A 25,716-nucleotide genomic window follows, 5' to 3' on the forward strand; every position below is an offset into this window, starting at 1 on the left:
TACCGTGCAATCAGTCTCCACAGGGTTTACTATGATATGGACGCCTGCTACCTGCTAAATCAGTTTAGAAGTCTTAGGTGCCGATTCAGACCCTGACGCTGATGTGCAAAAATCGCTATGAAGTGATTTCTGCACATATGCTGGTATGCGCATGTGCAAGTTCTAAACTGCATTCTCTGCAGAACACAGTTTAAGACCTGGAGGGGGCGGGAACGGGGCGTCAACACTCCTTTTTAGTGGCACGGTCCAGACAACAGAGGCGTGTCCGGACTGTTGAAGGGACGGCCCGTGGCGGCTGCGCGACGTCACACGCAGCCACTGCGACCCTTAACATGGCGGGTAGCGATATGCATTCACAGCTAGGGTGCACAGGCAGAGTGCTACTCGAAACGTGAAAGCATCGCTGCTGTGCAAATGCTCCTCCATGCCTCTGAGGGGAGGGTTGTAAGGGGGGGGGGGGGGGGGGCTGCGGCTGGATCTGGCATGCGGGTCAGACTTGCCCTGTGCTGAGCATCCACCCGTATGTCAAAGAAAGTAATTGTAGATGTGTGTTTTCTCGCACATCTACGATCAACAAAGGTTTTATTAATGGGAAGTTGTAGACTCACATTTCCTTCAATTCTGAATATTTTCCAACAAAGTATAGATTGTGTGAGCCATAATTTATCTTGCTTAGCGGGGGTTACGTGCACTCCGTGGATCAGCTTCACTATTGTATATATAAATGTATTAACCATTTAGAAATGTTACCTATTAGTAAAAATGCCTTCCCATTCATCTGCTGTGAAAGTTTAATGTAAATCTATGTTCTATTTAGACTGTTCCACAATTGTAGACTATGGCATTTCGCCATAGTCTACTGTGCATGCCTATGTGCCTAATTCAGATCTGATCCCAGTAGCAAATTTGTTAGCTAATGGGGAAAACCATGTGCACTGCAAGGGGGGGGGGGGAGGGGGTCAGATATAACAATGTGGAGAGAGAGTTAGATTTGGGTGGGGTGTGTTCGAGCTGAAATCTAAATTGCAGTGTGACAAGCAGCCTGTATTTACCCTGCACAGAAACAAAATACCCCCCCCCCCCCAAATCTAACTCTCTCTGCACATGTTATATCTGCCCCACCTGCAGTGCACATGGTTTTGCCCATTAGCTAATAAATTTGCTGTGGCGATCAGGTCTGAAGTAGGCCCAATGTTCTCTGTGATTAATCTCTACTGTGCATGCGCATATCACCAGGAAAATGGCCACCATGCCATTTTCAGGTGATTTCTGTTGCAGCTACAGTGCCAAGTGGTTAAGTAATCATAGATGCAGTGTGTGCAGGGTGCGCCCCTAGACCCAGTGGCCAAAATGCACCACACACACACACACACACACACACACACACACACACACACACACACACACACACACACACACATTATAGATATGCCAGTACCCAATATTTGAGGTACATGTGAAAAAATCCAGAGAAATTATCTGAAATTTATCCAGAATTTTAGTAAAGGGCATCGATTGTAGAATTTTAACTGAGCCTTTTTTTTTTTATTGCTTATATTTAATATATGTTTTAGTACTTTTCCCCCAAAAGTATTTATTTTGAACATCCACATGTGTATTGTGACCTGGATACTATGCAGTACCAACATTACATTACAACCTCAACAAAAAGGCCCTTATTTACTGCAGTTTAGCTGATTTATATCAACAGATGAGCATGACAAATATTTGTTCTGCAGATGATAGACAAATTTAAAATTCTCTTCATCATTGATTGACCTTAGTGAAATAAACATCAAGATTCTTTCTGGCAATGGTGATTCTCTATGTTGAATAGAATAAGTGAGCAAAGGGCCATCTACACAAGCCATCTATGCTGTCTACGATGTCCATAAAAGAAAATCAATGTATTGATGTTTACAGGGCAGAGCAACAATGGCAACATACTGTAGAATAAACGGTTAACTACTGTACCATTTTGGTCACACTCCTATGCCAATAATACCTATTTTGACTCAAAGTGGAGTGCTAAACTAGCTATGGAAACAAAGACCATGATAAAGGTTCTTTATTCAGTAAACAAACACCTGGCTAGCTGCCAATTACCAGAGGTCAGTGTCTCATCATTTTCATAATACTTCAGTTACCCAAAACACTCAGCACCAACAACGCATTAAGCACAGCTTGCTGCAACAAGGAAGGCAAAATTATTCATGTTTTATATTAATAGCCTTGTTTAAAAGTTTCCCCTGAAACTGTCGTAACTCGAGCATTGATCCAGGTTCAAATTTATGGAGCATATGGTATTTGTTTTTTATTTTTGCCCTATATTCAATTTAAAATTAATTTTTGTGTTTTGAATTCTGCTTTTGCATACTTATGCATACAGTAAGCACAAAACACCCTCAAAATGAAATTAATAACACTGTACAAATGTGTCCTCATACAATATCACCGCAGTTCTGCCAAATCACCCTTCTTGGCGTGCTAGGTCCCGTACGATTCTGCTTGTGCAGATCGTCTTTATTGCTCAATATCCATCTTAGTCGAAATGTAATGTGGCAAAACTGTTTCACTAGACTAATTAATTTGCTATGGGACACTTATACATCTGTATGCAAATTAACATGAATCTGTATACGAAGTGCTACAATGCAGAGGCCGGAGCATTGTTTTACACCAAGCTGCGTTGTGCTGCATATATGACTTTGAACGTATTTAAAACTAAGGGGCAGATGTACAATAGCTGCACTTATCATGCTGCTATACAGATGTGTCCTCTTATATCCTTGCTGCCTAACAGCCCTTGAAGTCGCGCCATGACGTGGCACTCACACGTTATGTGTAACGTAATTTGTAGCGCACGGAGCAAAGATGTAAGAGGACACATCTGTAGCTCTTCTTGCTTTGCCTCTTATCGAGGTGAAGCAGGAAGCAGTAAGGGTGAGTACACACGGTGAGATCCTTGTATGTCCGATTTTGACTATGCGATTTCCCTTGAACTCCCCCAGAGCACAGATAGAACAGATTTTGATTATATGTACTTAAGATTTTGTCTATGTATGTCTAAGTGCCAATTTTGACTATACTTTGTACTAGATAGTCAAGATTGACTTGCCTGCACAGTCTATCTAGCCTTGCAATACCAACCCGGCGGGAGTGCGCATCGGGATCAAATCTGTATCGCAAACTGCCTAACACCTTGAGCTGTGCACTAACTTTTCTTTACTATATAGTCAAAATCTTACAGTTTTATCTCACCGTGTGTACACACCTTAACACCAAAATGTAGTAACATCTTGGCCACCGGAGTAGGGAACCTCCGGGCTAGCATGCGTGAGATCTTACAAACATCGCAAGACCTCCCACATGCAGCCAGACTCCCAGCAGCCGCCACCAGTTAACACACACATCAGTAAGTAATCCTTGCCAATATGTGAAAAATTGATCAGCCACAGAACACAGCAGTGCGCCTATCATTTTTTCAACAACATCTGAATAATTTTCTATCGTACGCCGCCGGAAATCGTTAGGTGTTTGCAGATATTGTAGAGAAAAGTCATTTTTCTGTACATTATCTGCTTTCATACATAACAATGTTGGTTGTGTCAAATAGCGCTGGTTATAGCGCATTTGGCATTCGCCACCCCTTCTTACATCTCCCCCTAATTAAAGACACAGCTTGTGGTCTCTGGCATAGATTGAGTGGTGTTTTGCTGCACCTGCAATGCAAGTAAGATGAAAATGTAAACAAAATGTTGCTACTCTACACCACCCGCCGTGCCCACTCATGCAAGGCATCTCGTGACACATGGAGTATTGAGGCTAGTTGCATGAAGACACACCTGTACATGCAGATCCCATCTACCACCACAGTATAATGATGAATTGGTTAAGATATATATATATATATATATATATATATATAATTATATATAGTGGCGCTTAGTTCAAATGAATTCACCCCACACTGTGCACCAATAGTGCAACATAAACCCTATCCCATACTTATCTACTTTGGAAAAATAGTTTCAGTGAGAGTATACTACATGAGGTGCACCGTTGAGGGTGTGTGCCATGCTCTGCCCAAAGGGCATGTCTAAATTCACTTATGGGTGTATCTATTGCCATTTAAGGGTGTGTCCTGCAGTGGCAAGTGAAAACTTTAGTACTAAGATGAAGACATGGTTGCTACCACTTGATAGATCTGCTGGGATCTCGAGTATATAGCATACCCTCTCCCATACCCTCACAGTGCCCAGAATACACCCTCACAGTGTCCAGCATACACCCTCCCATACCCATACAGTGCCCAGCATTTATCCCCCTGCCCACATACCGTGTCCAGCAAACCCCCCCTGCCCCCATATAGTGCCCAGCATACACCCTCCCATACCCATATAGTGCCCAGCATACTCTCCCATACAGTGCCTAACATACACCCTCCCATACCCATACAGTGCCCAGCATATATCCCCCTGCCCCCACCATGCCCAGCAAACACACCCCTGCCCCCAATTCCATATAGTGCTCAGCATACACCCTCCCATACCCATACAGTGCCCAGCATACTCGCCCATACCCATAAAGTACCCAGCATACACCCTCCCATACCCATACAGTGCCCAGAATACACTTTCCTATACCCATACAGTGCCCAGCATACACCCTCCCATACTCATACAGTGCCCATGGTATATCCCCCCACCCCCATACTGTACCCAGCAAACACCCCCGCCTCCATATAGTGCCCAGAATACACCCTCACTCCCATACCCATACAGTGCAAAGCATACACCCTCCCATACCCATAGTGTCCAGCAGACAGTCCCCATACTTATACAGTGCCCAGCATAACCCTCCCATGCCCATAGTGCCCAACATATATCTTTCCGCCCCCATACAGTACCCAGTCACCTTATTCCCGTCACCATATCAGCTGGATGGCATTTTGTCAAGCAATGTTCTTTGATATGATGAGAAATGTTTGGAGACACAAAATGGTTTCATCCACTGTATGTGGGCAGTTGGTTTACTTTAATTTGACATAGTTTCCAAATATACTTAGGGCCTGATTCAGATTTGTACGCAATGCAACTGAGCAATTATTGGTAGTCTGTGCACGTGCCGCGATCGCACTACATATGCACCAAGGTACTTTTCTGATGCTGCGCACAATCAGGAATGAAAATATAGTGCCATGGATTGTTGAAGAAGGGGGTCAAAACCGGTATCTCGCCTAGGGCCCCAGGATGGATAAATCCGGCTGATACTTGCCAGCTTTATGCGTTCCCTCTCCGGGAGAAGCACAGAGAAGATTGGCCACTTTGGGGGGTCTGACACGACATTAGGCTCAGCTCTATCACAGAAAAATGATGCTATTCGTGGGTCCATGGGGTGAGGCTGGTCCTAATGTTGTGGAGTGCCCATTCACATTAGTCCCTGCCCCAGTGGAGTTTACAATCTAGATTCCCTATCACATGTACAAACAGACTCATTCACGCTAGGGTTAATTTTCTGTTGGGAGCCAATTAACCTACCAGTATATTTTTGGATTATGGGAGGAAACTGGAGTACCCGGAGAATATACAAACTCCGCACAGTTAGGGCCATGGTAGGAATCGAACCTAAGACCTCAGTGCTGTGAGGCAGTAATGCTAACCATTACACCATCCGTACTGTCTATTTACTAAGCCTTGGATGGAGGTAAAGTGGACAAAGATAAAGTACCAGCCAATCAGTGTCTAACCGTCATCTCTCAGGCTGGGTTTGAAAAATAACAGTTAGGAGCTGATTGGCTGCTACTTTATCTCTGTCCACTTTATCTCCATCCAGGACTTAGTAAATAGACCCCTTAGTCTAAACACAAATCTTTTTTCTGTATAATATAGCCAAAATCCCTTCATAGGCTACAAATAGTAAAGATCAAAAATATTCACTAAACATTACAGATTCAATAATCACAAATTCAATACACACTGATAATTCCCAGCGCCCTGCTATCTTGTGCATTGCAGACTCATATAATGGAGGGTGCATCCCAACCAAAGAGAGCTGAATTGTTACCACACACCATACATCTTATCTGTATTATTTTAAAAGATCAGGTAAAGCAGGGATGAATTTTGATTTTTGAGCTACAATTAGAGAATACGGGGGGGTGGGGGTGTTTATTCAATTACGGACCTTTTTTCGCCTAGCACTTTTCGCTAGTGGAGCCGTTTTTTCGCCTAGGTGAAAAATTCAGCAGGAGCGAAAAACAGAAAAACATGTGGCTCAAGGTGCGAATCCACATGTTTTCACACCTGCACTGGCGAAAATGCGGGCTGTTTTCGATGATTTTGAAAAAAAAAAGTGAAAAGGCATTGGTGAAAAGGACTTAAAACGGCCCGCAATTGAATATGCAAGAGGGTGCATCCGATAGCTCCGAAAATGTCAGAACTAATTGAATACCCCCCTGTCACGCAAAGTAAGTTTGTATTTCTATCTATGAGCTCCCCCCCAAAAAAATAATTAAAAAAAAAAAAAAATTTAAATAAAACAATGGGTTGTCACCTATTTTTCTGTGCATTCTAAAGTGAGTATTTTCCTAATGACAGAGTATGTGTTACTGATAATATGATTATGAAATTGTTGGCAGCCTACAGGATATTGGCAAATACTGATCCAGCATGTAGTAAGTGAAAGTAATGAGGCTGAAAATGCTACCGTGTGGAACTCCTTTCATAAATAATATTTTTTCCAGTTCAAACAAATACTTATCAGAAGCAGTCACTCCTCCCAGTGATTTGGAGTCTCCCGAGATGTTTAACGAACTGCAAATATGCAAACTTTCAAAACCCAATCGATTACATTTGCTCAAAAGCTTGCAAACAAAAATGACTCCAATATCAGTGTAGTAATTAACAAAGCTATACTCATATCAGAATATGTCTGCTGTCCAGTAAAATACCAATAGCAATGCATTAATATAATACAATTACTTATTTGGTAATCTACTGGCCCAAAATAACAGCAAACAATGTAACACATCATGTCTTTATTGGCTGGATGGAAAGACAAATTTGCGTAACTGCTGAAAATAGTGTCATATAAAACAGTTGCAGATGCATTAGAACAAACTCTCAGCAAATGTACTGGGACAAACAACCTAAAAGGACTTTATATGATCTTAGTATAAAACGAAGGCTGTTCTAAAAATAAAGCATTAAAAAGTAAAAAGAGGTTACTGTACTTTGCGACCTATATTGTTGCATTTTTATGTGTTTTCTAATGTTGACATGCAAAAAGTAACTATAAAAAAGTAAAACGTCAAGACTAGATGGACCAATTGATCTGCATTTCCCATCAATATTCTATACTTTGCACAAATATATAGTACTATAGAGCAGTGGTTCTCAATTTTTTTGAATTATGGCGCCCTAGAGTGTCAGGTTTTTTTTCGCGGCACCCCTAGGCCAAAAGTTTCTTGTTGAGAAATGTAGAAAAAAAATATTAAATGAGGTAAAATAAGAATTTACTTACCGATAATTCTATTTCTCGTAGTCCGTAGTGGATGCTGGGAACTCCGTAAGGACCATGGGGAATAGCGGCTCCGCAGGAGACTGGGCACATCTAAAGAAAGCTTTAGGATCACCTGGTGTGCACTGGCTCCTCCCCCTATGACCCTCCTCCAAGCCTCAGTTAGGATACTGTGCCCGGACGAGCGTACACAATAAGGAAGGATTTTGAATCCCGGGTAAGACTCATACCAGCCACACCAATCACACTGTACAACTTGTGATCTGAACCCAGTTAACAGCATGATAATAGAGGAGCCTCTAGAAAAGATGGCTCACTACAACAATAACCCAAATTTTTTGGTAACAATAATTATGTACCAGTATTGCAGACAATCCGCACTTGGGATGGGCGCCCAGCATCCACTACGGACTACGAGAAATAGAATTATCAGTAAGTAAATTCTTATTTTCTCTGACGTCCTAGTGGATGCTGGGAACTCCGTAAGGACCATGGGGATTATACCAAAGCTCCCAAACGGGCGGGAGAGTGCGGATGACTCTGCAGCACCGAATGAGAGAACTCCAGGTCCTCCTCAGCCAAGATATCAAATTTGTAGAATTTTACAAACGTATTTGCTCCTGACCAAGTAACTGCTCGGCAAAGTTGTAAAGCCGAGACCCCTCGGGCAGCTGCCCAAGATGAGCCCACCTTCCTTGTGGAGTGGGCATTTTAAGATTTTTGGCTGTGGCAGGCCTGCCACAGAATGTGCAAGCTGAATTGTACTACAAATCCAACGAGCAATCGTCTGCTTAGAAGCAGGAGCACCCAGTTTGTTGGGTGCATACAGGATAAACAGCGAGTCAGATTTTCTGACTCCAGCCGTCCTGGAAACATGTATTTTCAGGGTCCTGACCACGTCAAGCAACTTGGAATCCTCCAAGTCCTTAGTAGCCGCAGGTACCACAATAGGTTGGTTCATGTGAAATGCAGAAAACACCTTAGGTAGAAAATTTGAGGACGAGTCCTCAATTCTGCCCTTTCAGAATGAAATATTAAGTAAGGGCTTTTATATGATAAAGCCGCCAATTCTGACACCCGCCTGGCTGAAACCAGGGCTAACTCGTCACTTCCATGTGAGATATTTTAAGTCCACAGTGGTGAGTGGTTCAAACCAATGTGACTTTAGGAAACTCAACACAACATTGAGATCCCCAAGGTGCCACTGGAGGCACAAAAGGAGACTGTATATGCAGTACCCCTTTTACAAATGTCTGAACTTCAGGCACTGAAGCCAGTTCTTTTTGGAAGAAAATCGACAGGGCCGAAATTTGAACCTTAATAGACCCTAATTTTAGGCCCATAGACCGTCCTGTTTGCAGGAAATGGAGGAAACGACCCAGTTGAAATTCCTCTGTAGGGGCCTTCTTGGCCTCACCCCACGCAACATATTTTCGCCAAATGCGGTGATAATGTTTTGCGGTTACGTCTTTCCTGGCCTTGACCAGGGTAGGGATCTTCAGGATCCGGCGTTTAACCGCCATGCCGTCAAACGCAGCCGCGGTAAGTCTTGGAACAGACAAGGCCCTTGCTGGAGCAGGTCCTTTCTTAGAGGTAGAGGCCACGGTTCGTCCGTGAGCATCTCTTGAAGTTCCGGATACCAAGTCCTTCTTGGCCAATCCGGAACCACGAGTATAGTTCTTACTCCTCTCCTTCTTATGATTCTCAGTACTTTTGGTATGAGGGGCAGAGGAGGGAACACATACACTGACTGGTACACCCACGGTGTTACCAGAGCATCCACCGCTATTGCCTGAGGGTCCCTTGACCTGGCGCAATATCTGTCTAGTTTTTTGTTTAGACGGGACGCCATTATGTCCACCTTTTGTTTTTCCCAACGGTTTACAATCAGGTGGAAGACTTCTGGGTGAAGTCCCCACTCTCCCGGGTGAAGGTCGTGTCTGCTGAGGAAGTCTGCTTCCCAGTTGTCCACTCCCGGAATGAACACTGCTGACAGTGCTATCACATGATTTTCCGCCCAGCGAAAATCCTTGCAGCTTCTGCCATTGCCCTCCTGCTTCTCGTGCCGCCCTGTCTGTTTACGTGGGCGACTGACGTGATGTTGTCCGATTGGATCAATACCGCCTGACCCTGAAGCAGGGGTTTCGCTTGACTTAGGGCATTGTAAATGGCCCTTAGTTCCAGAATGTTTATATGAAGAGATGTCTCCAGGCTTGACCATAAGCCCTGGAAATTTCTTCCGTGTGTGACTGCTCCCCAGCCTCGCAGGCTGGCATCCGTGGCCACCAGGACCCAGTCCCGAATGCCGAATCTGCGGCCCTCTAGAAGATGAGCACTCTGCAACCACCACAGGAGGGATACCCTTGTCCCTGGTGACAGGGTTATCCGCTGAAGCATCTGAAGATGCGACCCGGACCATTTGTCCAGAAGGTTCCACTGTGCGTGGAATCTGCCGAATGGGATTGCTTCGTAGGAAGCCACCATTTTTACCCAGAACCCTTGTGCATTGATGCACTGAGACTTGGTTCGGTTTTAGGAGGCTCCTGACTAGCTCGGATAACTCCCTGGCTTTCTCCTCCGGGAAAAGCACCTTCTTTCTGGACTATGTCCAGAATCATCCCTAGGAACAGAAGGCAAGTCGTCGGAACCAGCTGCGATTTTGGAATATTGAAAATCCAATCGTGCTGCCGCAACACTACCTGATATAGTGCTACACCGATCTCCAACTGTTCCCTGGATCTTACCCTTATCAGGGAATCGTCCAAGTAAAGGATAACTAAAATTCCCTTCCTTCGAAGGAATATCATCATTTCGGTCATTACTTCAGTAAAGACCCGGGGTGCCGTGGACCATCCCTACGGCAGCGTCCGAACTGATACAGTTCTGTACCATAACCTGAAATACCCTTGGTGAGAAGGGTAAATTTTTACATGAAGGTAAGCCTCCTTGATGTCCCGAGACATCATGTAGTCCCCTTCTTCCAGGTTTGCAATCACTGCTCTGAGTGACTCAATTTTGAATTTGAACCTCTGTATGCAAGTGTTCAAAGATTTTAGATTTTAAAATCGGTCTCACCGAGCCGTCTGGCTTCGGTACCACAATAGTGTGGAATAATACCCCGTTCCCTGTTGCAGGAGGGGTACCTTGATTATCACCTGCTGGGAATACAGCTTGTGAATGGCTTCCAAAACTGCCTCCCTGTCAGCGGGAGACGTCGGTAAAACAGACTTTTGGAAACGGCGAGGGGAATACGTCTCGAATTCCAATTTGTACCCCTGAAATATTATCTGAAGGATCCAGGGGTCTACTTGCGAGTGAGCCCACTGCGCACTGAAATTCATTGAGAACGGGACCCCACCGTGCCTGAACTTGTAAAGCCCTAGCGTCATACTGAGGGCTTGGCAGCGGCGGAAAAGGGTTTCTGTTCCTTGGAACTGGCTGATCTCTGCAGCCATTTTCCTCTCCCTCTGTCACGAGCAGAAAAGAGGAACCCTTTTGTCCGCTTGCCAACCAGGACTGCGCCTGATAATACGGCGTCTTATTTTGAGAGGCGACCTGGGGTACATCCCCTCTTTTAAGGCAATACTTCCAAATGCCATTTGGAATCCGCATCACCTGACCACTTTACTGGAATAATTGGACAACGCACTTATACTTGATGCCAGTCGGCAAATATTCCGCTGTGCATCCTGCATATATAGAAATGCATCTTTTAATTGCTCTATAGGCAATAATATACTGTCCTTATCTAGGATATCATATTTCCAGTCAGGGAATCCGACCACGCCAACCCAGCACTGCACATCCAGGCTGAGGCGATTGCTGGTCGCAGTATAACACCAGTATGTGTGTAAATACATTTTAGGATACGCTCCTGCTTTCTATCAGCAGGATCCTTAAGGGCGGCCATCTCAGGAGAGGGTAGAGCCCTTGTTTTTACAAGCGTGTGAGCGCTTTATCCACCCTAGGGGGTGTTTCCCAACGCACCCTAACCTCTGGCGGGAAAAGGTATACTGCCAATAACTTTTTAGAAAATATCAATTGTTATCGGGGGGAAACCCACGCATCATCACACACCTCATTTTATTTCTCAGATTCAGGAAAACTACAGGAAGTTTTTCCTCACCAAACATAATACCCCTTTTTTTTGGTGGTATTCATATTATCAGAAAAGTGTAAACTTTTTCCATTGCCTCAATCATGCAATGTGTGGCCCTATTGGAAATCACGGTTGTCTCTTCACCGTCGACACAGGAGTCAGTACCCCTGTCGGCGTCTGTATCTGAGGTAACGGGCGCTTTAGGGCCCCTGTATGAGACGTCTGGACATGCACAAGCTGAGTAGCCGGCTGTCTCATGTCAACCACTGTCTTTTATACAAAGCTGACACTGTCACGCAATTTCAACAGTACATCCACTCAGGTGTCGACCCCCTAGGGGGTGACAACACTATTTCAGACACTCTACTCCGTCTCCTCATCATTTTTCTCCTCATACATGTCGACACCAACGTACCGACACACAGCACACACACAGGGAATGCTCTGATAGAGGACAGGACCCCACTAGCCCTTTGGGGAGACAGAGGGAGAGTTTGCCAGCACACACCAGAGCGCTATATATATATATACAGGGATAACCTTATATAAGTGTTTTTCCCTTTATAGCTGCTGTATTGTTATATACTGCGCCTAATTTGTGCCCCCCTCTCTTTTTTAACCCCTTTCTGTAGTGTAGTGACTGCAGGGGAGAGCCAGGGAGCTTCCCTCCAACTGAGCTGTGAGGGAAAATGGCGCCAGTGTGCTGAGGAGATAGGCTCCGCCCCTTTCTCGGCGTCCTTATCATCCTTTTTCTGTATGTTTTGGCAGGGGTTAAATGCATCCATATAGCCCAGGAGTTATATGTGATGCATTTATTTTAGCCATATAAGGTTTTTTTATCGATTTATTGCGTCTCAGGGCGCTGCCCCCCCCAGCGCCCTGCACCCTCAGTGACCGGAGTGTGAAGTGTGCTGAGAGCAATGGCGCACAGCTGCGGTGCTGTGCGCTACCTTATCTGAAGACAGGATCGTCTTCTGCCGCCGATTTTTCCGGACCTCTTCGCTTTTCTGGCTCTGTAAGGGGGACGGCGGCGCGGCTCCGGTGACCCATCCAGGCTGAACCTGTGATCGTCCCTCTGGAGCTAATGTCCAGTAGCCTAAGAAGCCCAATCCACTCTGCACGCAGGTGAGTTCGCTTCTTCTCCCCTTAGTCCCTCGATGCAGTGAGCCTGTTGCCAGCAGGTCTCACTGAAAATAATTAACCTAAACTAAAACTTTCACAAAGAGCTCAGGAGAGCCCCTAGTGTGCACCCTTCTCGTCGGGCACAGAAATCTAACTGAGGCTTGGAGGAGGGTCATAGGGGGAGGAGCCAGTGCACACCAGGTGATCCTAAAGCTTTCTTTAGATGTGCCCAGTCTCCTGCGGAGCCGCTATTCCCCATGGTCCTTACGGAGTTCCCAGCATCCACTAGGACGTCAGAGAAATTGTGTTTACACAAATTGTGTCATCCTTCGGTTCCATTGTGTGGTGAGGGACAGTATTTCCTTTTGTTTGTCTACATATTTTATGATTGGCACCCACCAGCACTGGTTTTGCCTAATACATTGACCATAATTAATATGAATTGGTCCTGGACCACCAATCCAAGGCACCCCTGCAAGTGCCCCGCGGCACCCCCAGGGTGCCACGGCACACAGTTTGAGAAACACTGCTATAGAGTCTTTATGCAATGCTAAAAGTCCCTTCATTTATGGATATTACAGAATGAAGAACTAGAATTGGCAATAACTTTTTAGAAACATATACAGACTGTTCACGAAACACAGGTTCCTCTTTTTTTCATGCTATAACTATTTCATGTTTGCATGTTGTGCAGTGTGCAATCTGACCAGTAAAGGGAAATCCCAGCGGAACTTCTAGCAACTGATTAGAGAGAGGCCCTGAGCATGTAGCATAGCACCCGTGGTCCTTTCTAAGCAATGTATTTGAACAGTTACATGAATCCACACCCAGTATAACTATTTAAAACATTCCCACTAATCCTTGTCACATGTAATTGTGTAATTTGTGTTTCTGCCATGCCAATGTAAGTGGGAACGCAGACACTTGCATTGACATGCCTGCGTCACTCCCATACTATGCCCACTGAATAGACCATTTATGTGTACACTACTAACCACCTCCCTGGCACTGCCCATCACATCTCTACCACTTTTCTTATACTATCTAAATCGATCGCAACAGCACCTTTGCGTGTACACTCGGTAACGTATGTGCCATGGGTGTTTCCAGATAATTTTGCGCATGCGCAGTTGTATAAAATTGCTGAACTATGTCAACATTAGCACACCATGTCATTCTGAATGAGGACACCTATGAGGTGAAGTCTAGGCGGATGTGAGATTTGTATACAGTTGGCCTAAACAAATAAAAAGTAAATTCCAGAGTAAAAAACAAAAAAACAAACTTTAAAACCTGGAGGAAATGTGCAAAAGTTGGAAACACTTCCAAAATAATCCAGGTGTGGCACCAGGTAAGCCCTTATATCTAGGTATGGCTAGATTCTGGGGACAATTGGTATCATATCACAAGTTTAGCATTTTCAGGCCAATTTGGTCTATTTGTTGGTCAGGCTCCTCACAACACAGTATATTTTTATTTACAGAGACTATGCCTGCCCTCTTTCACCTATATACACAAGCACAGAAATTAGGACACGTTACTGGAATCTGAGTTTTACTTATACATAGAGGAATTAGCTGACTAATAATAATAATAATTTTATTTTTTTATAGCGCTCTTTCTCCAAACAGGATTTAAGGCGCTTTACATGAAAAACAATGCACATAATACAGAAGCCACACAGATATAAAAATGAAAACTTAGAGTAAGCATAATGCAGAATTTGTGTAGGCATACTGGGTAATAACTTCCATGGGTTGTGTATTCCACCCTTACAAGGCACCAGGTGAGGCAGACATCTTGGGTGCACTGCAAAGGATTACCCTGGGTGGAATAGTCTATCCCTAGAAGAGATGACACAAAATGGGGGTGGTTGCAGTGCCCTAACGCTCAGAGTAGGGTCCCACCAAAACTATGAGTTCCATGTATTTTTCATTTGATGGTTTCCTACCTGTCAACATATATGTTATTTAGACCACTAGTTTTGCAAAAGTTTTTTAGTATAATAATGGTAACGAAAGTGCCTTTAATCTCACCACAGACAGAACTTAACGACACAAATATAGCATGTCCTAGATATTTAGCCCACTGGTTCAGAATTGTTCCACCACAGTTATTACTATTCATTATAGCTATACCTAAGGCTTCAATACATGACCTTATCTTCTCATCCACTGAAAATAAACAGCTGAAAAAACATTGCAAAATGGGCTACAATAACCCCTTTCCCTAATTCACTGAAACCTCCTCCTTTTCTATCTATAGGAGTCGAAATATTATCAGACCCAGCTCTTTTTTTATTATGAAATTTTTAATTACAATATGATTTTAACTGTTTAACATATGACAAACTTTTTGGAACACTTACTTTCAATGTACTTTCTATCCCTCCTTTAGTTTTCTTTTATTTTGGTAGTAACCCACTGTATATAAAATAAGATTTTAAACCTACCGGTAAATCTTTTTCTCCTAGTCCGTAGAGGGTGCTGGGGACTCCGTAAGGACCATGGGGGGTATCGACGGCTCCGCAGGAGACATGGGCACTGTAAAGCTTTAGAATGGGTGTGCACTGGCTCCTCCCTCTATGCCCCTCCTCCAGACCTCAGTTAGGACTGTGCCCAGAGGAGACTGACAGTACGAGGAAAAGGATTTTGTTATCTAAAAGCGAGATACACACCAGCCCACACCATACACACCGTACAACGTGGTATACAATAACCAGTTAACAGTACGAATAAAAACAGCATCAGCCATAGGCCGATCTCAACTGTAACTTAAACCTTAAGTATGCAATAACTATATACAAGTCTTGCAGAATGTTTCCGCACTGGGACGGGCGCCCAGCATCCTCTACGGACTACGAGAAAAAGATTTACCGGTAGGTTTAAAATCTTATTTTCTCTTACGTCCTAGAGGATGCTGGGAACTCCGTAAAGACCATGGGGTTTATACCAAAGCTCCAGAACGGGCGGGAGAGTGCGGATGACTCTGCAGCACCGACTGAGCAAACACGAGGTCCTCATCAGCCAGGGTATCAAACTTATAGAATTTTTCAAAAGTGTTTGAACCCGACCAAGTAGCTGCTCGGCAAAATTGTAATGCCGAGACGCCTCGCGCATCCGCCCAAAAAGAGCCTACCTTCCTAGTGGAATGGGCCTTTACTGAATTTGGTACCGGCAAATCAGCCGTAAAATTAACCTGCTGAATCGTGTTACCAATCCAGCTAGCAATAGACTGCTTAGAAGCAGGAGCGCCAACCTTGTTGGCTGCCTACAGGACAAACAGTGCATCTGTTTTCCTAACCATAGCCGTTCTGGCTAAATAAAACTTTAAGGCCCTGACTACAACCAGGGGCCTGGAATTCTCCTAGTCACCCGTAGCCACAGGCACTACAATAGGTTGGTTTACATGCAATAACGCAACCACTTTAGGCAGACCTTGAGGACGAGTCCTCAACTCTGCTCGATCCGCATGGAAAATCAGATAGGGGCTTTTGTGAGACAAGGCCGCCAATTCGGACACCCGCCTCGCAGATGCCAAGGCCAATAACATGACCACTTTCCAAGTGAGAAAATTCAATTTAACTGTTTGAAGCGGTTCAAACCATTGTGACTTAAGGAAACTTAACACCACGTTAAGGTCACATGGTGCCACTGGGGGCACAAAAAGAGGTTGGATGTGTAACGCTCTTTTTACCAAAGTCTGGACTTATGTGAGAGACGCCAATTCCTTCTGAAAGAATATGGATAAGGCAGAAATCTGCACCTTAATTGAGCCTAACTTTAGGCCCATATCCACTCCTGTCTGTAGAAAATGGAGAAAACTTCCTAGTTGGAAATCCTCAGTAGGAACATCCTTGGCTTCACACCAAGACACATATTTTCTCCAGATACGGTGAAGATGCTTCTCCGTAACATCTTTTCTAGCTTTATTAAGAGTAGGAACGACCTCCTCTGGAATATCCTTTTCAGCTAGGATTTGGTGTTCAACCGCCATGCCGTCAAACGTAACCGCGGTAAGTCTTGGAACACGTACAGCCCCTGTAGTAGCAGGTTCTCCCTGTGAGGAAGGGGCCACGGATCTTCTGAGAGCAGTCCCTGAAGATCTGCATACCAGGCCCTTCAAGGCCAATCTGGAACAATGAGTATTGTCTGCACTCTTGTTTGTAATATGATTCTCAATATTTTTGAGATGAGAGGACGTGGAGGGAGCACAAAGACCGACTGAACACCCACGGTGTCCCCACGGTGTACACCGCCGCTGCCTGAGGGTCCCTCGACCTGGAACAATACGTCCGAATCTTCCTGTTGAGGCGTGATGCCCTCATGTCTATATGAGTAAGTCATCAACGACTTGTCACCACTGTAAAGCCTTCCTGATGAAGTCCCCACTCTCCTGGATGGATATTGTGTCCTCTGTAATGAAGACCTCTGACGGAGCGCTTACATGCTTTTTCGCCCCGCGAAGAATCCTGGTGGCTTCTGCCATTTTTGCTCTGCTTTTTATCCCGCCCTGGCGGTTCACCTGCGTCACTGCCGCAACGTTGTCTGACTGGATCAGAACAGGCAGGATTGTGAAGAAAATTCTCCGCTTGTTTGAGGCTGTTGCAAATGGCCTTCAATTTCATCACATTTATGTGTAGGTAAGCCTCTTGGCCTGACCATATTTTCTGAACATTGTTTCCCTGTGTGACTGCTCCCCATCCTCGGAGGCTCGCGTCCGTAGTCACAAGAACCCAATCTTGAATGCCGAACCTGCGACCCTCTAGAAGGTGAGCACTCTGGAGCCACCACAGGGGAGAGAGAGACCCTGGCCCGGGGGGACCGGGCTCCGATGTATGTGACGGTGGGACCCTGACCACTTGTCCAGAAGATCCCACCGAAAGGTCCGTGTGGAATGGCCTCATAGGCCCCACCATCCTTCCTAATAAATGAGTGCATTTAGTCTCTGACCATGTTCTGGAGTACTTGGGCTTTTTCCTCTGTGAGAAAGACCTTTTGTTTTTCTGTGTCCAGAATCATGTCCAAAAATGGCAATCGAGTTGTTGGAATCAACTGTGACGTTGGTAGATTTAGGATCCCGCCGTGTTGTTGTAGCATTCTCAGGGAGAGAGATACGCTTTGTAATAATTTTCCCCCTTGAATTTGCCTTTACCAGGAGATCGTCCAAGTATGGGATAAATGTGACGCCTTGCTCACGCAGGAGCACCATCATGTCCGCCATTAACGTGTCGGACGTGGGAATAACAATCCTGTACAGCGAATCTTAGGTACGCCTGATGAGGAGGATAAATGGGGACATTAAGGTATGCATCCTTTATGTCAAGTGACACCATAAAAAACCTCCCCTTCCAGGCTGGAGATCACTGCCCGGAGAGATTCCATCTCGAATTTGAACCTTTTCAGATATAGGGGAAGGTAGCGCCCCCCCTTTTTCGACAAGCGCGTAAATGCCTTGTCCACCGTGGGTGAGTATTCCCACCGTAACCTGTCCTGGGAGTGCAAAGGTTACGCCATAATATTTTCTTGGGAATCTGCAGTTTCTTATCTGGAGTTTCCCAAGCTTTATCAAACAGGGCGATCAGCACGCGAGATGGGGGAAAAGTTACCTCAGGATTCTTTCCCTAAAACATGCAGACCTTTGTGTCAGAGACAGAAAGGTCCTCAGTGATATGCAAAACATCTTTAATTGCTACAATCATATATTGAATACACTTGTCCACCCTTGGGTGCAACTTAGCATCATCACAGTCAACACTGGAGTCAGAATCTGTGTCGGTATTGGTGTCTACTACCTGTGAAAAGGGACGGTTCTGCGACCCCGAAGGGCCCTGTGACACAGTAAAAGCTATGGATTGACTCCCTGCTTTAATCCTTGGACTCAGCTTTGTCCAAACTTTGTAATAAAGTCACATTTGTCATTCAATCAGGTGTCGGCGGCGCCGACGGAGACACCACAATCATCTGCTCTGCCTCCTCCCTATATGAGCCTTCCACCTCAGACATGTCGACACAGACGTACTGACATCCCCATACACACAGGGATACCTAATATAATGGGGACTGACCCACCATAAGGCCCTTAGGAGAGACAGAGAAAGAGTATGCCAGCACACACCCAGCGCCACTGTATACGGAGACAAAAAACCCAGTCTGTCAGCGGTTTTTATTACAAGTGTAAAACACCACATATTTGCGCCAATAAACGTGCCCCCCCCCCCCCCCCCCCCCCTCGTTTTGAGCCTCTGTATTAACTAACAGCAGGGGAGAGTCTGGGGCCGCTTCTCTGTATGCTGAGGAGAAAAAATGGCGCTGAAAAATGGCGCTGGTTAGTGCTGGAGGAGACAAGCTCCGCCCCCCGACGGCGGGCTTCGTTCCCGCTCTAAATCTTTATACTGGCGGGGGATTCTGAAATATATATCCTTTTTAGTGTATATAAGTACTTTGCCAGTGTTATGTGAGGTATATTAATGCTGCCCAGGGCGCCCCCCCTGCGCCCTGCACCCTTACTGTGGTGCCTGTGTGTGTGAGCTGGGAGCAATGGAGCGCAGCGTTACCACTGCGCGTTACCTCATGAAGATCTGAAGTCTTCTGCCGCCTTTGAAGTCTTCTTTCTTCTTATACTCACCCGGCTTCTATCTTCCAGCTCTGTGAGGAGGACGGCGGCGCGGCTCTGGGACGAACTACAGGGTGAGACCTATGTTCCGACTCCCTCTGGAGCTAATGGTGTCCAGTAGCCTAAGTAGCAGAGCCTATCATTTAAGTAGGTCTGCTTCTCTCCCCTCAGTCCCACGAAGCAGGGAGCCTGTTGCCAGCAGTGCTCCCTGAAAATAATAAACCTAACAAAAGCTTTTTCAGAGAAACTCAGGAGAGCTCCCCTGCAGTGCATCCAGTCTCCACTGGGCACAGGAAATAACTGAAGTCTGGAGGAGGGGCATAGAGGGAGGAGCCAGTGCACACCCATTCTAAAGCTTTACAGTGCCCATGTCTCCTGTGAAGCCGTCGATACCCCCCATGGTCCTTACGGAGGCCCCAGCATCCTCTAGGACGTAAGAGAAAAACAAATTGTACAAGTAGAATGTACTCATCATATAGTGATCTATGTATTGCCTTTATATAAAACTCCCCTGGTTTCAATGATTGTATTTTTTTAATGCCTTATGTTTACTATGCAATATCCAATCTGTATCAACAAGGGATACAATTACTTTGGTTAAATACTTCCATTATCAATTACACCCACCACATTTACTCTTTTACAGCACACAGACAATGTTGCACCTAATTCCCTAAAAATGTACACAGGACAAGAGTGACAAAAATACAATAATAGCCACAGAATCTCTCAGTCAATGTCTTTGGACCTTGCCCTATCCTTGAACAGGTCATCAAATGAATCATTAGTCATGATCATTTAACATTAAAAATCAACAGTGAAATCGGTTCTAATAGAAAAATCAAAATCTGAAATGCCAAGGTCATTTTATTCCTTGTGCAATTACGGTGCTGGAATTGGATTTTTATGCAAACAAGGTGTGTGATAAAATGACCTAAATTTTAGCTTTTACTAATCCTCTGTGACCTCTAACACAAAATGATGTTGCTTGCTGCAAGCTGCATTTAACAGGTAATTAGTATATTAATTTTACTTGTAATACACAGCTACAGTAAATAGCACATTGCAATATTTGCAAACACTTTCAGTGTACTAGCTATCACAGAACACTCACAGCTTGCTTCATATGTTAGTTGTGCAACTTTCTGTCATAAACATTCCTAATGTGATCCTATTATGCCACGATTGTCACTGGCTAATCTGGGGAAAGTGACCTCTACCAGGGAGTAATGAACGTCACTGTGGGCAAACCGCAGATTGTGGCCCCAAGGCTTGCCACACTAAAGGCCCCCCATACATTATGGATATATTGCAACAATACCCCATTGCAGCAATATAGGTTTAGGCAGCAGGGATGGGAGGTTAGGTTTCGGCACCTACAGGAGGGGTTAGGTTAGACAACAAGGGGGGAGCTTAGGGTTAGGCTGTGGGTAGGGAGGGTTAGGGGGTTGGGGAGGAGGAACCCCACTTACTCACCCCTGTCAGCTTCATAAACTACAGGATCCCGGCATTGGTATTACTAGCGCCGGGATTCCGTGCGCCGGCAAATGATACTGATCCCTAACTATGTTCCCGTAACAGAAATTTTGGAAACAACAGTGGTGTTAGTTAGACTGGTAGAGAGGCGGATCTCTTTGATTTGGCATGTTTGATAAATGCTAAATAATCTTTGGATTTTAAGAATAATTACAAGTGACAGCATCACCTGCTTTAAATAAATATCACATGGTTTGAAGCCTATATAAGGTTTAATTTTATAGAGTGCCACCCTAAGTAATTTATTAGGTACTCTGCTGGAAGTTATTTTCCGAACAGGTGTCCTGCAGAGAGTGGGAAACAAAACATTATTACAGAGAGGTCTCTGCGCCCTGTGTAAACATTATTCACATCCATTTCGGTTTTGGAAAAACCTTGAGGGAAGGCTACAGGTGGCTTGTCTATCCTTTGCATTTCCTGTATGTGGCAGAGCCTGGTAGTTTGTGTGGCATGGTGGTGGCTGGCAGCATTGAGTGGGAGTCCTGGAGTCATTTCTCCTGTTCTGTTAATAGTGTGTGCTTCCTTGGTCCTGGGTTGTGACCAGGCTCTCTGCTATTTGCTCACCCCCTCTCCTGTTGCTTGCAGACTCAATGCGTCTGCGTGGTGTCATGCTCCAACAACAATCAGCATTTTTTGAAGCCAGCATTTTGTACACACCAATACTTAGGGGGCAATTCAATTGATTGATGTATATTTTACTGGAAAAAAAAGGACTTTTTTTTCACCATTGTTTTTTTGGTGGCAATTCAATTAAAGCCTGTTTTTTTCCCCTGCGGTTAAGTTTACTCGCTATGTGCAGGTGTCAGTTGAGGCATAAAATTGAAAGTCTATTTGCCAATTTAATTTGCCTAGAAACTGCTTTGCCTAAAGCCTCATTGACTTCAGACCAGACCAAAAAACAAACAAAACAAAAAAATAAGAGCTCTGGAAGAAAAAATAAATAAATCAGATTTTAGGGTTGTGAGCAAACTTTGCCCATAAAAGCAAATCACGCCTGATGAACATTAGAAAATAGACAAATATTTTTCCAAAATTGTATTTAATCTTTCAGTCTTACAATTGGTTTGTGTGTGATAGGAAGAGATAACTGATTAAACGGGTTGGTATTGGAAGACTGGCGGTCACAGAATGCCGGCGGGGGAAGTTGGGGCGAGCGCAACAAATCCCCTTGTAGGCTCCCTTCGATTGCCATGCAACGGGCTCGGTAGCTGGATGTGCTCGCCACAGGTTCTATTCCCAATCTATGGGTGTCATTAGAATTGTCCCTGTTAATCGGCATTCCGACTGTTGGGCTTTCCCCCGCTCTGTATTCACAACATTGCTATTAGGGAATGCTAAAACTGTTGCATGGCATTCTGGGACATGTAGTTTCACAGCAGCTGGAGAGCTACAGGTTGGCCAGGCCTGGTCTAGAACAATGTGCTCAAACACATAGCTACAAACGGAACTCCATGGTCTCTGACAATTTCCCTGATACAGAGACAGAAAAGAGAGATGCAGTGTAAAGACCCGCCAAAGACAAAAACAGATGCGAGTCCAAGGTTTGTTAGGAATGGGAAGTAGTAATACAAATACTGTGGAAAACTAATGGGAGATCTTATATTGTGCACACAGTTAACTGCCAGAATTAACTTAGGGGTCTATTTACTAAGCCTTGGATGGAGATAAAGTATCAGCCAATCAGCTCCTAACCGCCATTTTTCAAACCCAGCCTGTGACATGGCAGTCAGACACTGATTGGCTGGTACTTTATCTCATTCCACTTTATCTCCAACCAAGGCTTAGTAAATAGAACCCTTAGTGACATTACTTTTGCAGACCTGATCATTACTTGCATTGATTTATACATTTCAATGACTGCTTTACCCTAAGATGTCCAGCAAGCTTGGAATTGTGTGCCCATGACAGCAATTAAAACGCCTCTGCTACTATAATCTTTATAGAAGAAAGGGTCATGGAAGAAAGTTTTGAAAAGGGTCAATTACATGTGATTCAATGATTCAAAGTAATTTCAAACAAATAATCACAAAATAATTACTGCTTTTTTTCATTTTCTGAGATAAGGCAAAGAGAAATCAAATCGGGAAAAGAAAAGTGACCAGCTGGATGGAGATTCAGAGGTTGAAGACACTGTATATTGTCATGAACATTCCATCAATAGACTTAGTAGTCTGGTCTGGCCCCAGAGTACACATGGCTTACGTGGGCAAATGACGTATTGAACATTGGGCCTAATTCAGACTTGATCGTAGCCGTGCAAAATTTTGCATAGCTACGATTAGTTACTCAGACATGCGGGGGGACGCCCAGCACAGGGCTAGTCCGCCCTGAATGTCTGGCTCTGCCCCGCCGCACTAGTACAAAAGCGCTTTTGTAATTGACAAGTAGCTCCCTACCAGCACAGCCCCTGCGCGCTAGCAGGGAGCTACTCGTCGCTGTCCGGGTCGCAGCGGCTGCGTGTGATGTCACGCAGCCGCCGCGACCCACCCCCCGCATGGTCCGGGCACGCTTGCGATGCCCGAACCGCGCACCTAAACCGGCGGCCAAACGCCGCCGGCCCTCCCCCTCCCGCCCATCGACCGCCTCTGCCTATCAATCAGGCAGAGGCGATTGAAGGGCTGAGATGGGCGTCGGCTGTCTGGCATGCACCGGCGCACTGTGGCGCCGGCGTATGCACAGTTCAGACCTGATCGGCTGCTGTGCGGCGATCAGGTCTGAATTAGGCCCATTGATAGAAGGAGTGAGATTTATCAACTGCTTTTCAACAGATAAGCGGGAGGAAAATAAGATCGTTCTGCAACTTTTCTATTAAATACAGCTGTTGGGGCAAAATAAAAATTATATAACAGTAAATCCTGTGTTATATTTACGGAAGTGTGTGCACATTTTTTATTACTGAATTGCTCTTGTGAAGGAGAAGGTACTTACAAAAAGGTACACACAAAAAGTATTAAAAGGAAATCACATAGAAAAATAGACAGGCAGAAGCATGGGACATGAGAATGTTGACATGGTCATCATGCCAACAATCAGCATGCCGACATGGTCATAATGTTGACCGACAATACATTTGCAAGGTATTCCTAAACCTAATGTCCAGGGACGAAACTAGGATTTTCGTCACCCGGGGCAAGGCAGTAATTAGGCGCCTCCACCCCCCAAAAAAAATCTAATTATGTTAGTCTGACCGGGTTATCAAAAATATTAAAAGAAGGGGATACTATTGGACAATAATAAGATTTTACTTACCGATAAATCTATTTCTCGTAGTCCGTAGTGGATGCTGGGACTCCGTCAGGACCATGGGGATTAGCGGCTCCGCAGGAGACAGGGCACAAAAATAAAAGCTTTAGGACTAGGTGGTGTGCACTGGCTCCTCCCCCTATGACCCTCCTCCAAGCCTCAGTTAGGATACTGTGCCCGGACGAGCGTACACAATAAGGAAGGATTTTGAATCCCGGGTAAGACTCATACCAGCCACACCAATCACACCGTACAACTTGTGATCTGAACCCAGTTAACAGTATGACAAACGTAGGAGCCTCTGAACAGACGGCTCACAACAATAACAACCCGATTTTTTTGTAACAATAACTATGTACAAGTATTGCAGACAATCCGCACTTGGGATGGGCGCCCAGCATCCACTACGGACTACGAGAAATAGATTTATCGGTAAGTAAAATCTTATTTTCTCTGACGTCCTAGTGGATGCTGGGACTCCGTCAGGACCATGGGGATTATACCAAAGCTCCCAAACGGGCGGGAGAGTGCGGATGACTCTGCAGCACCGAATGAGAGAACTCCAGGTCCTCTTTAGCCAGGGTATCAAATTTGTAGAATTTTACAAACGTGTTCTCCCCCGACCACGTAGCTGCTCGGCAGAGTTGTAATGCCGAGACCCCTCGGGCAGCCGCCCAAGATGAGCCCACCTTCCTTGTGGAATGGGCCTTGATAGATTTAGGCTGTGGCAGGCCTGCCACAGAATGTGCAAGTTGAATTGTGCTACAAATCCAACGAGCAATCGTCTGCTTAGAAGCAGGAGCACCCAGCTTGTTGGGTGCATACAGTATAAACAGCGAGTCAGATTTTCTGACTCCAGCCGTCCTTGAAATATATATTTTCAATGCCCTGACAACGTCCAGCAACTTGGAATCCTCCAAATCGCTAGTAGCCGCAGGCACCACAATAGGCTGGTTCAGGTGAAACGCTGAAACCACCTTAGGCAGAAACTGAGGACGCGTCCGCAGTTCTGCCCTGTCCGAATGGAAAATCAGATATGGGCTTTTATACGATAAAGCCGCCAATTCTGACACTCTCCTGGCTGAAGCCAGGGCCAGTAGCATGGTTACTTTCCATGTAAGATATTTCAAATCCACCGATTTGAGTGGCTCAAACCAATGGGATTTGAGAAAATCCAAAACTACATTAAGATCCCACGGAGCCACTGGGGGCAAAACCGGGGGCTGTATATGTAGTACTCCTTTTACAAAAGTCTGGACTTCAGGAACTGAAGCCAATTCTTTCTGGAAGAAAATCGACAGGGCCGAAATTTGAACCTTAATGGACCCTAATTTGAGGCCCATAGACAATCCTGTTTGCAGGAAATGTAGGAATCGACCCAGTTGAAATTCCTCCGTCGGGGCCTTCCTGGCCTCACACCACGCAACATATTTTCTCCAAATGCGGTGATAATGTTGTGCAGTCACCTCCTTCCTGGCTTTTACCAGGGTAGGGATGACCTCTTCCGGAATGCCTTTTTCCCTTAGAATTCGGCGTTCAACCGCCATGCTGTCAAACGCAGCCGCGGTAAGTCTTGGAAT

General features: G+C 45.1%; 1 protein-coding gene across 4 annotated transcripts in view; it reads right to left on the reverse strand.

Annotated features, from left to right (window-relative positions):
• LYRM4 (LYR motif containing 4) overlaps positions 1–25,716 on the reverse strand; it is a 242,501-nt gene that overhangs the window by 16,096 nt on the left and 200,689 nt on the right. The gene's annotated exons all lie outside the window — the stretch shown is intronic.

The sequence above is a fragment of the Pseudophryne corroboree genome, chromosome 5, assembly GCF_028390025.1.
Source record: "Pseudophryne corroboree isolate aPseCor3 chromosome 5, aPseCor3.hap2, whole genome shotgun sequence".
Classification (NCBI taxonomy): domain Eukaryota; kingdom Metazoa; phylum Chordata; class Amphibia; order Anura; family Myobatrachidae; genus Pseudophryne; species Pseudophryne corroboree.